We start from the raw sequence: 15,320 nt of genomic DNA, 5'->3' as shown, positions 1-15,320 counted from the left end.
CAGGTGGGCATCATGGTCCTACCAATATGTGATGTCACCCCTGGTGGCCCAGCTGTAAAATTCCTCTCTTTGTACTGTCTCTCTTTATTTCTCAGCTGGCCGACACTTATGGAAAATAGAAAGAACCTATGTTGAAATATTGGGAGTGAGTTCCCCTGATAGAACACTGTTTACTTTGAACCATTTAACATTGGTGCCCAATTTAAGATTTTCTACTAGGAAATATCATCCATTACCCTTCTATACTTTATAAGCTCTACAAAAACTTAAGAAATAGTAGATAGACATTAAGCCATTCCTAAATAATATTTTAGAACTCAACAGACTTTACATAAATCTGAATGGAGGAGTGATTCTCTACAGATGTCAGAGACCCATCATAGCCATGGTATTATTGGTTACACCAGGAAGCCCTACTGAACCTGGAAATATACTGAACTGTCACAGACTCCATGCTATGCAAAATCTACACTTGTAAAAATATTTTGAGTTGAATTGACATTTCTGTTTTTGAAAAACTTTATCTTCTAACAAGCTAATATTCTTTGTTTTCTCCTTCCACCTATTTGTAATAATCTTAAATAACCACTGTAAATTGTGTTAATTCAAGTTTATTTACTGCACATGAAAACAGGTCACTGAAATGTGTAGGTACTGAACAACTTAAAAAAATGTTTTCACATGTTTCAAGGTGTTTAAAATAAGCATGGATCTTAAGTACTTACTAAAAATTAATTATATTGTAAAATAAAGTGTTCAGTTTGATGGTAATAAAAATTCACTAAAATACAAAACTACAAAAATACTAATATAAATGTTAAAAAGATACAATTTACACCCTAAAACTTAAAGGATAATAATAATAAAATATAAAATTTAAAAAAGATACAATTTACACATTTATTAGAATTTCTAATCAGAAAAATACAAAATTTAATATACTTAAAACTAGAGCTATACTTTAAACATTAAAAGGATAATTTGAAAACATAGCCAATAATCTAGGCAACTGAAACAAAAGGTCAAACAACAAACCTTCATTCTTATTTTGCAGTTTCTAAGCATTTAAATGATAAATATTTTTGGCTGACCATTGGAACAAATGCATGATTTTTCCAGTAAATATGTGAAATAATAGTCTTCAAAAATCACTAATTTACCACTTTATGTGCTTTTACAAAAAATGCTATCAACATTATTTTAATAGAAACTAATATTTTTTAAAAACAAGTGTTCTAGCTGTTCTACACCAAATACATTGATTTAAAAAAATCCGCTTAGTTTTTCAAAAGTGTTTGGAATATTCTAGATTCTTGCTATTGTTTGTTTGTTTCTTAGAATTCACACTGTATTCCACAACTATTCCATGGCAGACATAGCCACTCTGATAAGATCCTTTTGGTGTAGGCAAACAGAGAATACTAGTACGTTTCCACTAGCATTCCCATTCTATTGGCTGGCATCAGAATGTTGTCTTTTCATGGGGTGTATTGGTGGACTCTTTTGAAGCTGTCTTCCTCAGGGTATACATACTGTACAGTGTGTATCCTGACTTGGCAGAGCTACTTTTATGGCATCTCTTAACCTATAAATTAATGCAGCTGGGCCTTTGTCTCTGCTTCCCTTTCTGCTTGCCCTACTAATCATGGCTCACCCAGGAGACTAACAGTCTTCAAAATTCCTCAGAAGGAAAACAGGCTGTAAACACTGAGTATACATATATATACACATATATATGGTGTGTATATATATGAGTATATATATATATTCATATATATATTCAAACAACTAAAGACAAATGTCAGTTTCTCAAGAATATTTTTACCATATTCCCATCCAGTGGCAGTTCTGGGATGGGCCTAAGGGTTTCTACAGCTTTTGAAACATCCAACCAGAAGTGATTAATGTCAATTTCTCTTTAGTAAACATCTCTAATCTCTCTGAGATGGAGCTCCTTTCAATTATCCTAGTGAGCTGAGCATGAACAGACTCAGTTTCTTCCTCCAGTGCTCTCCATTTTTCTGCTTATATGGCTGGATTGGTAGGAGTGAAGATTGAAACACTAGTTTGGCTTATCTTCCCTCTAAAAACGGAGGTGGAGTCTAGGGTGGGAGGACTCTGGAAGTTACATATTTGTTTTATAATGTGGAAAGTCTCGTTGTCTATTGTCCTCAAATTTTCCAAAAAAAAAAAACTGGGAAAGACCCATTTTATGTAATGAGCCCAGATATTTCATTCATAGAACCAAAATTTCTCTATAATATATAAAAGGGAGGGGGTGGGAGTTGCGGAGAGCAAACATTACAAAATTGCAGAAAAGAGACCATTCCTCTCATGTATAAAAACATTCTGTTCTATGAAGGTGTAATCCAGAGTGATGTGCTAAAATAAATATAAAATTGGGGATCAATTTTGTGTGAGTGTGAGGATAAATGCTAGGCTTTCATGGTCATTATATTAGCTCAGAATAAAAACTCAGTGCTCTAGAGGTATCAGAAACAGCCTTTATAAGTACTTCACTCACTTTTTCTATAGTACACAAGGGAATGTCTATTAATATATATTTTACTGAACAAGACACTCTTTGCCTTCCATTTTCCCTGCTTTCCACCAAGCACAAACCTTCCATGCATTCAATAGAGAGTTAAAGCAAAATCTATTTCTGTGCATGATGTGGCAGGCTGATTTACTAAGAATTAAGTGTGGCAGAATAACGTATTGAGAAATTTAATAACTGTCTAATTTTTATTTTGCCATAGCACCAGAAAATGGATAGAGTGTTATTTTCTTTCACTCTCCATTTGCGTCAGGGTAGCATTGAGTTTGTGTCCTTGAGTTCTGGGATTCCTTTTTTTCCTGGGTAAGGAGGGAGAAGAGAGATTTTTGGGAGTTTGTGAGCAATGGAGATGTTGTCATGTAGAATATGCAAATAATAAGTATTAAAAAGTTAAATCCTCAATGTCTTCCTCCACCCATTCCAATTTTTTTTTTTTTTCAATGAGCACGGGGACTTTATTACACGGCACGGTCCTCATACCTGTTTCCAGAACGCTCAGTAGTAAGGCCGTCTGGGATTGTTCAGGGGGTTGGGCCGGAAGCGGTAGGCCAGCATCATCTTCTTGCGGAAGGCCTCGTACTCGTCGTCCTCCTTGGAGAACTCGGCCAGCCGGTCAGTGCTGAAGCCGGCACCTTCCACTGTGGTGGTGGCCTTGTTGACCGGGTTCTTGATGCCCTGGCCCTCCGAGCCCAGCCCCTCGCCTTCCTTCCAGCCCATCTTCATCAGCATCTGATAGCCAGTGTTCTCCACAGTCAGCCTGAACTCCTTGTACTCCGAGTAGTCAGGCTCACGGCTCTCCTTCAGGGCCTTGAGGATTTCCAGAACTTCTCCAGCTCGTCCGGAGGCAGGAAGTCTCCCATGAAATGCTTGCTCTAGCCCACCTTTGTCAGCTGCTTGGCCCATTTCCTGGTCTTGTCCATCTCCATGCGCCGCAGCTGGTGCTTCCAGGTGCCCAGCTCGCTGTCCACCTCCTCGTCGCTGTCGTAGCCGTGCTGGTGCTGCATGTCCTGCATGGCCCGCTTGTGCTGCATGATCATGTCGTATATCTGCTGCATCTCCTGCTGCTCCTTCGGCTGCTGCTTCTGGGCGTCCGACAGCTCCGTGACGCCCACTAGACCCACGGGCTTCCCCTTCTTATAGCCGAGCCCCTTGAGGTCCTGAACTGACAGAGGCGAGGGAGAGGCGTCCACGTCCCTCTGCACCAGCTCAGCAGGTGGGAGTTCTACCTTATCCTCCTCTGGCCTCCACCAGCTCTTCCGCTTCCTCTTCACGGTGGCTGCCGAGGCTGGCTTCCCTGGAGTGGCTGGAGCAGGGATGACGGGGAACGGGGGGCAGGAGGCGCAGGCGGGGACGAGATGGGGCAAGTGGTGGCCGGAGGCAAGGACCCTAACAGGGCCTCAGGAGGGGACTTGGGCTTCAGGCCGGGGTCGGGTGCCCTGAGGCTGCCTGTGGAGCCGGCCTTGGCTTTCCGGAACTCCTCCCGCTTCTGTCGGTAGTACTTGTATCCTTGGCTGTTAGTCTCGTACAGAAAGCTGAATGCCTGGTTCTCACGGTTGTTCTGGAGGGCGATGGTTTCCACCTCCGGATGCCAGTCTGCTACGAACCTGGCCAACTTCCCTGCAAGGTTCTTGACCTCTTCATCCTCTGGGAGTGAAACTTTCTGAGAGGCTGCCTGCGACTTCTGTGCTTCCTTTCTTATCTCAGCCACCTTCTTTCTGTAGTAGAGAAATTCCCTGCTATTCTTATCCTGCAAAAATGCAAATGCCGGGTTTTCCTTGTAGTCCTCTATAGCTACTTTTTCTATCTCGGGGCCTTCTTCTGCCACAAAGTGGGCCAATTTCTCTATTACTTTCCGAGTTTCGGTTCCCTCTGAGGGTGAAACTTTGAGCTGGGATTACAGGCGCCCACCACCACGCCCGGCTAATTTTTTTTTTTTTTTTTTTTTTGTATTTTTAGTAGACATGGGGTTTCACAGTGCTGGCCAGGTGGGTCTCGAACTCCCGACCTCAGGCGATCCTCCTGCCTTGGCCTCCCAAAGTGCTGGGATTACAGGCGTGAGCCACTGCTCCCGGCCTCTACAGTGCAGTTCTATGGGAAGAAATTCACTTTATTATATAAAATGTTACTGTAAAAAAATAATATAAAAACGTATTTTCAAGGCAGTTAAAGAGATGTAGAAACCCATGCTTTGGATTATAAGTTAATAAGAACAAATAAGAAATGGGAAGATGGCAGTGGGTAAGCCCAAAATTAAATACTAAAAACATACATTGATTATTTAGAAATGCTAAAAACATACATTGATTACTTAGTAACAGTGGGATACAAAGTTTCCTGAAACGAGGAATATAAAGAAGATCTTTATTTTATTTCATAATGTTTTACAACGTCTCTAAAAATACTTATATTGTTCAATCACTAATCATCTACATGCTTCAGTGAACATACAAGTGTATGTGTCTTTTTGGTAGAAATATTTTATTTTCTTTCAATATTTTCCCAATTTCTATACAAGTTGGACAGAAAAGTGCAAGTAATGGAAAGGGGAATAGAGTTTTTCAGTTAGCACATAAATCTGAGATTAATATTTAGGGCTCAATACTTTTTTTGAGATTGCATTTTTGCTTTTCTTCAGCATCATACCTTTAGCAAAATTTTTAGGTAATAAAATCATGATATAGCTGTTGAATTACCCTGTTTTCTTGAAAACTTTCTGAAAAATTAAGCTGATATAAAATTTCTAAATTATACTAATGTATCTGTAGAAAACAACTTGAAAAGTTCCTATGTAACTTGCAGAGAAGTTTAACCTTTTTAATATATTAATACATTTATAATTTAGCTTTATTTCACCTGCAATTACACATGAGTTTGCTTTAAGATTTCTGAAAAAATCAGGGTATTTCATGTTAAGCATTATGGATATAAATATCTGAGATGAATTTAGCTAATAGTAAAATCTAAGATTTTTATCTCTTCTAGAAATTATCCTCTACCACTGTACATTTACATTAAATATGTCAATAAAATCTCCAGTTATATTCTTTGAAGGTTTACTAAAATTATTCAGAGTAAATGCAAAATATTTTATCATACTTTAATATTGATGTAAGTATTCCATTTTGGAAGGGATTTTTCTTTAGTTAAATTTTGAGTATTTCACTGCATACTGTATTTGTCTCCCACTAGTTAGCAAGAGTTATGGAGTAAGCTCACTATGACATAATGTACCAATTACTTTTCTTGGTGTACCAGTATCTCCTTTCATCTTGTGTTTGGACAGTGCTGCTGCTGTGTGTGTGTGTGTGTGTGTGTGTGTGTGTGTCTATGTATGTCTGTGTATGTGCTTGCAGGAAAACAAATCCATATGGGAGACTAGTGAAGACAATAGTAGTTGACTTTTCTGTTGTGCTAATTCAATGAAAATTTCAAAACTAAGCATTTACAGAGAAAGCAATTCAAGATGTTGCAGGTAAAGTCTTTTTTCATTATGTATCATAAGAATAAAAATTAAATCCTGTGTTAAATCATATCCTCTCTATTAAGTTGACTGACCATGATATAATATATCCCAATAGGGTCAGAAATAAGCCTGACTAGGCTAACTTTCTTAAAAGAATACTGCTTATCTCATTTGCCCTCCATAGGTACAGCATTTTTACTTTTCCTTTTATTTTTATTTTATGTTGCTTTTTTTTTCAACTCTTAGTTTAGATTCAGAGAGTACATGTGCAGGGTTGTTACCTGGGTATATTGTGTGATGCTGAAGTTTGATGTACAGTGGATCTCGCGCAGGTACTGAGCATAGTACACAATAGGTAGTTTTTCAATACCTGCTCCCCTCCTGCCCTACCCTCTCTAATAGTCCGCAGTGTCTATTGTTTCCATCTTTATGTCCATGAGTACGCAGTGTTAGGTTCTCATTTATAATTAGGAAAACTGGTCTGGTTTTCTGTTGCTGCATTAATTTGCTTAGGATAATGGCCTCCAGGTGCATCCATGTTGCTACAGAAGAACATGATTTTATTCTTTCTTATGGCTGAGTAGTATTCCATGTTATAGATATATTACACTTACTTTATCCAATCCGCCATTGATGATCACCTATCAGTGATGATGTCTTTGCTATTGTGAATAGTGTTGCAGTAAACATATATGTGCACGTGTTTCTTTGGTAGAAAGATTTTATTTTCTTTTGGATATATCCAGTAATGGGATTGCTGGGTCAAATGGTAGTTCTAAGTTCTTTGAAAAATGTCCGCACTGTTTTTCACAGTGTCTGAACTAATTTACATTTCCACTAACAGTGTGTAAGTATTTCTTTTTCACTACAGCCTCACCATCATGTTTTTTTTTTTTTTTGACTTTTTAATAATAGCCATTTTGACTGGTGTAAGATGGTATGTCATTCAGGTTATATTTTTTTCAAGTTATTTAATTTTTTTTATGAATTTTTAAAATTTCAGTAGGCCTTTGGGGAACAGATAGTGTTTGGTTACATGAATAAATTATTTAGTGGTGATTTCTGAGATTTTGGTAAACCCAACACCCGAGCAGTGTATGCTGTACCCAATGGGTAGTCTTTTCTCTCTAATCTCCCTCCCACCCTTTCCCATGAGTCTCCAAATTGTGGTTTGGATTTACATTTCTCTGATAATTAGTGATGTGTAGCATTTTAAAAATATATTTGTTGGCTGCTTGTATGTCTCCCTTTAAGAAGTGTCTCTTTATATCATTTGCCCATTTTTAAGTGGGTTATTTGTTTTTAGCTTGTTGATTTGTTTAAATTCCTTACAGATGCTAGATATTAGATCTTTACCAGCTGCATAGTTTGCAAGTATTTTATCCCATCCTGTTGGCTGTCTCTTTACTTTGTTGATAGTTTATCTTGCTGGGCAGAAACTCCTTAGTTTAATTAGGACCCACTTGTCAAGTTTTGTTTTTGTTGCAGTTGCTTTTTAGGACTTACCCACAAATTCTTTCCTGAAGCCAATGTACAGAATGGTGTTTCCTAGATTTTCTTCCAGGATTTTTAGAGTTTGAGGTCTTATATGTAAGTCTTTAATCCATCTTGAGTTAATTTTTATATGAAGTGAAAAGTATGGGTCCAGTTTCTACTTATTGCTAGCTAGCTATCTCAGCACCATTCATTGAATAAGGAGTCCTTTCCCCATTGCTTGTTTTTGTCAACTTTGTCAAAGATCAGATATTTGTAGGTGTGCAGCTTTATTTCTTTGCTCTGTATTCTGTTCCATTGGTCTATGTGTCTGCTTTTGGACCAAGATCAGGATGTTTTGGTTACTGTAGCTTTTTAGTATAGCTTGAAGTTGGGTAATTTGATGCCTCCAGGTTTGTTCTTTTTGCTTAGGATTGCCTTGGCTATTCTGGCTCTTTTTTAGTTCCAAATGAATTTTAGGATGGTTTTTCTATAATTCTTTGAAAAATTACATTGGCAATTTGATAGGTATTACACTGAATTATAGATTGCTTTGGGCAGTATGGTTATTTTAATTATATTGCTCCTTTCCGTCCATGAGCATTAAATGTTTTTCCATTTGTTTGTCCTATATATGATTTCTTTCATCAGTATTTTGTAGTTCTCCTTGTAAGGCCTTTCACCTCCTTCATTAGGTGTATTCCTAGATATATATTTTTTTCTACTGTAGCTATTGTAAATGGGATTTCATTCCTAATTGGACTCTCAGCTTGAACCTTATTGGGGTATAGCAATGCTACTGATTTTTGTACATGAATTTTGTATCCTGAAATTTTCCTGAAGTTGTTTATTAGTTCCAGGAGGCTTTTGCTCATGTCTTTAGGGTTTTTATAGATGTGGAATCATGTTGTCAGTGAAGAGAGAAAATCTCACTTCTTCTTTTCTTATTTGGATGCCTATTTCTTTCTCTTGCTTGATTGCCCTGGCTAGGACTTTCAGTACTATAGTGAAAGGAATAGTGAGAGTAGATATCCCTGTCTTGTTCCAGTTCTCCAGGGAAATGTTTCCAGCTTTTGCCCATTCAGCATAATGCAGGCTGTGGGTTTATCATAGATGTTTCCTATTATTTTGAGGTATGTTTCTTCGATGTCTAGTTTCCTGAGTGTTTTTATCATGAAGGAATATTTGATTTTATCAAAGCCTTTTTCCGTGTTTTTGAGAGATCATATAATTTTGGTTTTCAATTCTGTTTATGTGGTGAATCACATTATTTATTTGTGTATGTTGAACCAACCTTGCATCCTAGCAAGGACATCTACTTGATTATGGTGAATTTACTTTTTATGTGCTGCTGCATTTGGTTTGCTTGTATTTTGTTGAGGGTTTTTGCATCTATGTTCATCAGGGATATTGGCCTGTAGTTTTCTTTTTTTTGTTGTCTCTTTGCCAGGATTTGATATCAGAGTGACGCTGCTTTCACAGAATGAGTTACAGAGGATTCCTTCCTCCTTAATTTGTTGGAATAGTTTCAGTAAAATTGGTATCCATTCTTCTTTGAATGTCTGGTGGAACGCAGCTGTGAATCCATCTGGCCTGGAGCTTCTTTTGGTTGGAGGTTTTTTGTTTCTTATTCAATTTCAGAACTCAATATTGGTCTTTTCCGTGTTTCAATTACTTCCTGATTCAATCTTGGGAGATTGTGTGTTTCTGGGAATTTATCCATTTCCTCTAGATTTTCTAGTTTTGTATTCATAGAGATATTTTTAACAGTCTCTGAGGATTTTATATTTCTGTGGAATCGATTGTAATGTAACCTCTTTTATTTCTGATTGGCACAGCATTTTTAAGCAAAGTTCTAGATGGGCCTAATCAGTTCAAAAATGTACTTTATATTATCAGAGTGGATATTAAATTACCAGAAATTTGAGAAACTTTAAAATTGTTTAATTGATTATATATGTATTTTATATATATATAATATATATCACATATTGGTAATAAATATAGAACAAACACCTACGGATCTACCACCTCAATTAAAAAGCAGAACAGGCCAGGCGCGGTGGCTCACACCTGTAATCCCAGCACTTTGGGAGGCCAAGGCAGGCGGATCATGAGGTCAAGAGAACGAGACCATCTTGGCCAACATGGTGAAACCCCGTCCCTATTAAAAACACAAAAATTATCTGGGCATGGTGGCACACACCGGTAATTCCAGCTACTTGGGAGGCTGAGGCAGGAGAATCACTTGAACCCGGGAGGTGGAGGTTGCAGTGAGCCAAGATCGTGCCACTGCACTCCAGCCTGGCAACAGAGCGAGACTCCGTCTCAAAAAAAGAAAAAAAAAAAGAAGCAGAACAGTGCAAATATTAACTCTATCTCTTTGCTCCTTACTTGCCTATCCTGTCCTCCTCCCTTCCATAATTAACCATCATCCTAAATGTTGAAATTACTCCTTTGTCTTTTAAACATATAATTTTTACCAGATAAAATAAAAAAGGTTAAAATGCTTTTTAGAATTGACAACTACCAGTATTACACAGTTAAGTTAAACACTTAGATTTATTCTCTGATTTTGCCATGTTATCCCTGTCTTTGAACATTTTCAGTCTGAATTAAAAAAAAAAACTAAATAAAAAAGTGTGAGAGGCATTGTTATAGAATGTAACTTCTATGTAGAGTTTTTGTGAAGATTAAATAGAGAAAGCATATAAAATGCACAATGCAATGCCTGGTGCTTCCTAGATTTTAAAAAAATCATTAGTATTAGTATTAGTAGCAATATTACTACTATTATTATCATTATATGTTACTGTGTATGTGTAATAGTTGATTATAATTTAGTAATGAGTGAATCAACATAGTTTAATTGAAAGCTTTGTCTTAGTTCTTAGTAAAATTTTTTTTGGTTATACATATTAACATTTTAATGAATTTTTTCTTCAATGATTCCATGTATGCCTTGTGTTTTATTATTGGAACACTGTGCATGTGGGGGTTATTTATATCCTACTGATCAAGATCATCACCAAAGTCTGATTGCAAAAATTCAAGACATTGCAACCTTAGGAATAAATGGGTTAAGAAGATAATTTGAAGCATATAATTCTATATCAACATTTGTCAATACCCTCATGATACTTGGGCTGTCAAAATAAGCAGAATCACTGAATGACTGTGACAGAACTGAATCTAATCCTTCTCAATCACACTACATCCTACTCCAGTATCTACATGAAGTGAAACATGCTTCTCCTGATCATCTTATGACCTTCCCAAAATTTTAATAATTTACAAGCTATTCAAACCTCCTGGTTACCACTTTCTTTTTGTGAGGAAATTGGAATGAAGTACCTTATTATCCTAAAATTGTTTCCGTAGATAATATTTATAGTTTATAAATTAAAGATATTTCAGAATATTTGTACACATCGCATACACATTTACAAACAAAGCGTAGTTTTCAATTACAAAATTAATTAATAGGTATCTAATAATTCTAAAACAGACTTTATAGATTCCCTTGGCATTTTATGTCCCTGTAGTGTGTTACTACATATGCTATGTGGAAGGAAAAATTATATTTTGACAGTTTGCTTTTCTCAGGTTGTTGCTTAGCAGTGCAGATGCTATCATTTCTTTCATTGTTTTTATCACATGCATAATTTTAAAAGACACAGTGCTTGTAATGGCTTTAACAAATTATTACCTTCCAGAATTTTACTATACTATTAGTATGTTCCTCAACAGCTACTTATCATACATTCCTGCTAAAATAGGCAATATTATTTTTCTCCACCCCTTTGCTTTAGTTTGATAAGAAAATATGAGGGAACTAATAACTACTTTATAAATAAAATTTGTTTTCAAATTAATACAGAAGCAGAAACAAACACAAATAAACATATTAAAGATGATGTCCTAATGATATCATAATGAGGCTCTAAACAATACTAGTTGTGTTGTATATTATAAAAGTATTTTGGGAAAAAAAATTCAGCAGGGCAAGTTATCTGAATTTAAAAGCAATGGAAGAACTTCCAAATAAGAATGTCAGTAAATTCTCAGCATAAAATACTACAACTTTGAGGAAGCTGCAATTAAAAGACAAATACTATGAATCAAATTATTAAAACAAATTAGACTGTTTCTATCATTAAAGTTTAAATGCCTCAGACAAATAGATAAGAAAATACTGATATAATAATAGATAAATACACTATGAACTGACAATTCACAATACAGGAAAGAGAACAATTGTGATAACATTAGATAACATAAATATTAGATAACATAAATATTCAAAACAGCTGAATATAAAAGAGTTGATAAAGTTTTAACAAAGTTTTAAAATTTCCAACTGACTAATACAACTCTGTAGGGAAGATATGAACTCTGGAGTTCAAAATATCTGTGTACACTTTTGTAGCCCCATCATAGTAGTTCTTTAAAAATCTAGGCTCTGACATAACAAAATCCATATTTCTACTGTGTGCACCCCTTGCTCTTTTATGATCCTTTGATGCCCTGCTTTTCAGTGGTGTCCTTAAGATCTTTCTCTTACAGTGTAACCTTAACCATTTCTGCTACTAATTAACCTTTCTTCCCCTAAACTGGTTACACATTCCATGTGCATGTTTGTCTTTCTTTCTTCTATTTGTGCTGTCTGTGAAATTTAGGAGAGGATCAAAGATTCTCTCAGCAAAAGGGCACCAAATCTTTTTATTGCTAACTCCTTGGTTCATGGATTCTCAATGGTCAGCCTGAGGCCATAATTGTGTTCATATGTCACCATAGACTAATCTCAAGAGCCTGCCCTCTTTCAATTCCTTATCCCCGTACAGAATCCTAAATATCATTTCTGGTCTCGTTACCATTTAAACTTTCAACTAAACAACTTCAAGAGACACTTCTCAGGGGAGAACTGGGGGGGGAAATGGTAGTTGAAAACTAGCTTCCGCTGTGTATATATTCAGATAATCAGTAACAAAACTGTGGAGATTTTCCCGTCCCTCCGTAACACATTCCTGTAAAAGGAGAAAGGTGAGATGTAGAACTTTCAGAAACCCAGAAGCAAGTCTCCTCTATATAAACATTATAAGGTGCAGTTATTATTTTTCAATCAGAACACCTTCAGTGTGACCCTTGATCATTTAGTACCTGCCAAGAAAAGCTTAACCATCTACAGAAAAATATCATTTACCCTTTATCTAAAAACTACTGCTATATTCTCATTAATTAATTTATTTTTATTTTTTATTTATTTATTTTTTGAGACGGAATTTCACTCTGTCACCCAGGCTGGTGCAATCTTGGCTCACTGCAACCTCTGCCTCCTGGGTTCAAGCGATTCTCCTACCTCAGCCTCCTGAGTATCTGGGATTACAGGTGTGTGCCACCACTCCTGGCTAATTTTTGTATTTTTAGTAGAGACGGGGGTCTCACCATGTTGACCAAGCTGGTCTTGAACTCCTGACCTCAAATGATCCACCTGCCTCAGCCAACCAAAGTGTTAGGATTACAGGCGTGAGCCACCAGGCCAGGCCCTCGTTAATTTGTTTTAAATAAGAAATCACAGTATTTAAATATAGGCAGTTCCTAATTTTTTTTTTTTTGTATTTCTTTTCTTTCTTTTTATTTTTTTGAGATGGAGTCTTGCTCTGTCACCCAGGATGGAGTGCTGTGCCACGATCTTGGCTCACTGCAACCTCTGCCTCCTGGTTCCAGTGATTCTCCTGGTTCCAGTGATTCTCCTGCCTCAGCTTCCCGAGTAGCTGGGATTACAGGCACATGCCACCATGTCCCTTTAATTTTTTAAAATTTCAGTAGAGATGGGATTTCACCATGTTGGCCAGGCTGGTCTCAAACTCTGGACTCCAGATGATCCGCCCAGCACTACCAAAATGCTGGGATTACAGGCATAAGCCACCCAGCTTTAAATGTTAATTCTATCAGTGAAGTGATACAGGTTGAATTTTCTTTTAAAAATAATTTGGGTAAAAGATAAGAGATCAACTGTATACGATTTCATGGGAATTTAGGTCAATTTAACTATGTCCCAAGAACTACATGTGTAGCACTTGCTGGGACTAATGATCAACTTGACTTGACCAGGCAAATTCAACATTAGCAACAGGTGAGCAACTTTATTAGAAGCAATTTCTATGTAAAATAAATCCTGGAAGTCATTGACGTTATTTTAATACTACAACAAAGAGCAGAACAACTGATAGAAGAATCAGGCTCTACAAGACTTAAGAGATGGAAGACTGTTCGCCATTCATTAAGAGAAAGGGTGGGGCCGCAGGTCTCAGGAGCCCTAAGGTTAGCCTTCAGCATGGATTCTTGTCAGTCATGAATCATTCTCTGACACGAGATCTTGAAGGTGGAATCCAAGTTCCTTAGAGGCAAAGCAGTGTGACCTTCTACCTACAGAGTTCATACAAGTGTTTTGATTAATATGGAATAATTTGTCACCAGAAGCTGAGTTACTAAAAGATAATTGGGGAAATTTCAGCTCACATTGTAGGAGAGATTATGCTTGTCTTAATTAATGGTTTTGACCTGAGTCAAGTTGGGAGGTGTTTTAATCAGAGAACTTGAGGCTGGAATTTTTTAAATAACACCAAAAAATTCAACAAAATAAGCTGTATTTTTTTTCCTAAAAGAAGATTCATGATAGCTCACCAAAAATATACTTTTTAGAGAAGTTTTGTTGTTATTTTCCTATATGTGAGGCAAGTCTCTCTGCTGAGAGTTTGACTCCACTTCACTCCTATTCCTGCCACCTCTGAACTCTGAATTACAATCCTAGACCTGGCTTTGATCCTCTGGAGTGTCACCGAGGAAGGACATCAGAAACTGGTGGAGTAAACCAACTTAAAGATTTTTCCTTGTCTAGGTTTCCTTCAGTTTTATACTGAGTCTCTGTTTTATAGAACTTTCAGATACAGAATGCTGCTATTCAAAATGCCCTCAGGCTAGGCAGTTCTTGATTGATCCTAACATATGATACGAATGTGGCTCAAATAGTTAGAAAGTCAGGATGGAGATGACCATAAAGTTGAATAATTCAAGAAAATAGGAGAATCAGAGATTGGTGTCTAGAGTCTTGGAGGTTGCCTCAACTAGAGAGAGGACCATGTAAGAGAAGGACTGAGGAGTTGATTTTAGGTGTTCCAGCCAACAGATCAAGTAAGAAATCAAGTAAGTATCATCTTATCAGATATAACCATTTTCTTTTAAAGCTAAGAATGAGGGGCATCTCTTTGGTTATAGCTTAATACTTGCCATGGCAAAATGTGCATACTTACAAGAGAAATGCAACTCTCTGTGTATATGCATGCGTACATGTGTTTACAAACACAATAAACAATAAGAAATTCTTTAAAACAAAACTAAAAATAGTGAAAAAAATCACAGTTTTCTTTCAGTATTCATGAATTTTGTGTTTCCAGGTCAACTGTTTTTAGTAGGATAATACATTCAATAGGATGTATAGAGGATAAAAATGAGATGTAGCTGATTCAAAAACGTCTAGGTTCTAATATCATTGAATTAAGAAATTAAGAACAATAACTCAAGTTTAAGACATCAAGTCAAATTTTCTTCCCAGTGCTTCTGTCAATAAAATGTTTATTTTCTTAGAATATGGGTTGTATACCACATTTTACTAAATTGTTTACCCTATATTGTGCACTTAGGCTACAGTTCACCTAGATGCAACTATTCACACATTTTTCTGTCTTTAATACATTATTTCTTAACTCTCCACTAAGAACAGTTATCTTCCATGGTGGGTAAATTAGTCCTGTCATATTAAGAGTT

At 36.5% G+C, this 15,320-nt stretch overlaps 2 long non-coding RNA genes and 1 pseudogene across 3 annotated transcripts in view; 1 reads left to right on the top strand and 2 right to left on the bottom strand.

Moving 5' to 3' along the window:
- Window positions 1-15,320, top strand: part of LOC134807489 (uncharacterized) — a 476,245-nt gene that overhangs the window by 137,596 nt on the left and 323,329 nt on the right. The window lies entirely within an intron of this gene.
- Window positions 1-15,320, bottom strand: part of LOC134807490 (uncharacterized) — a 142,891-nt gene that overhangs the window by 55,269 nt on the left and 72,302 nt on the right. The gene's annotated exons all lie outside the window — the stretch shown is intronic.
- LOC467072 (SURP and G-patch domain-containing protein 1-like) lies at window positions 1,737-5,825 on the bottom strand (annotated as a pseudogene).

This window comes from Pan troglodytes, chromosome 10 (genome assembly GCF_028858775.2).
Source record: "Pan troglodytes isolate AG18354 chromosome 10, NHGRI_mPanTro3-v2.0_pri, whole genome shotgun sequence".
Lineage (NCBI taxonomy): Eukaryota > Metazoa > Chordata > Mammalia > Primates > Hominidae > Pan > Pan troglodytes.
The sequence above is the reverse complement of the archived record's forward strand: the minus strand, read 5'-3'. Positions and strand labels throughout refer to the sequence as shown.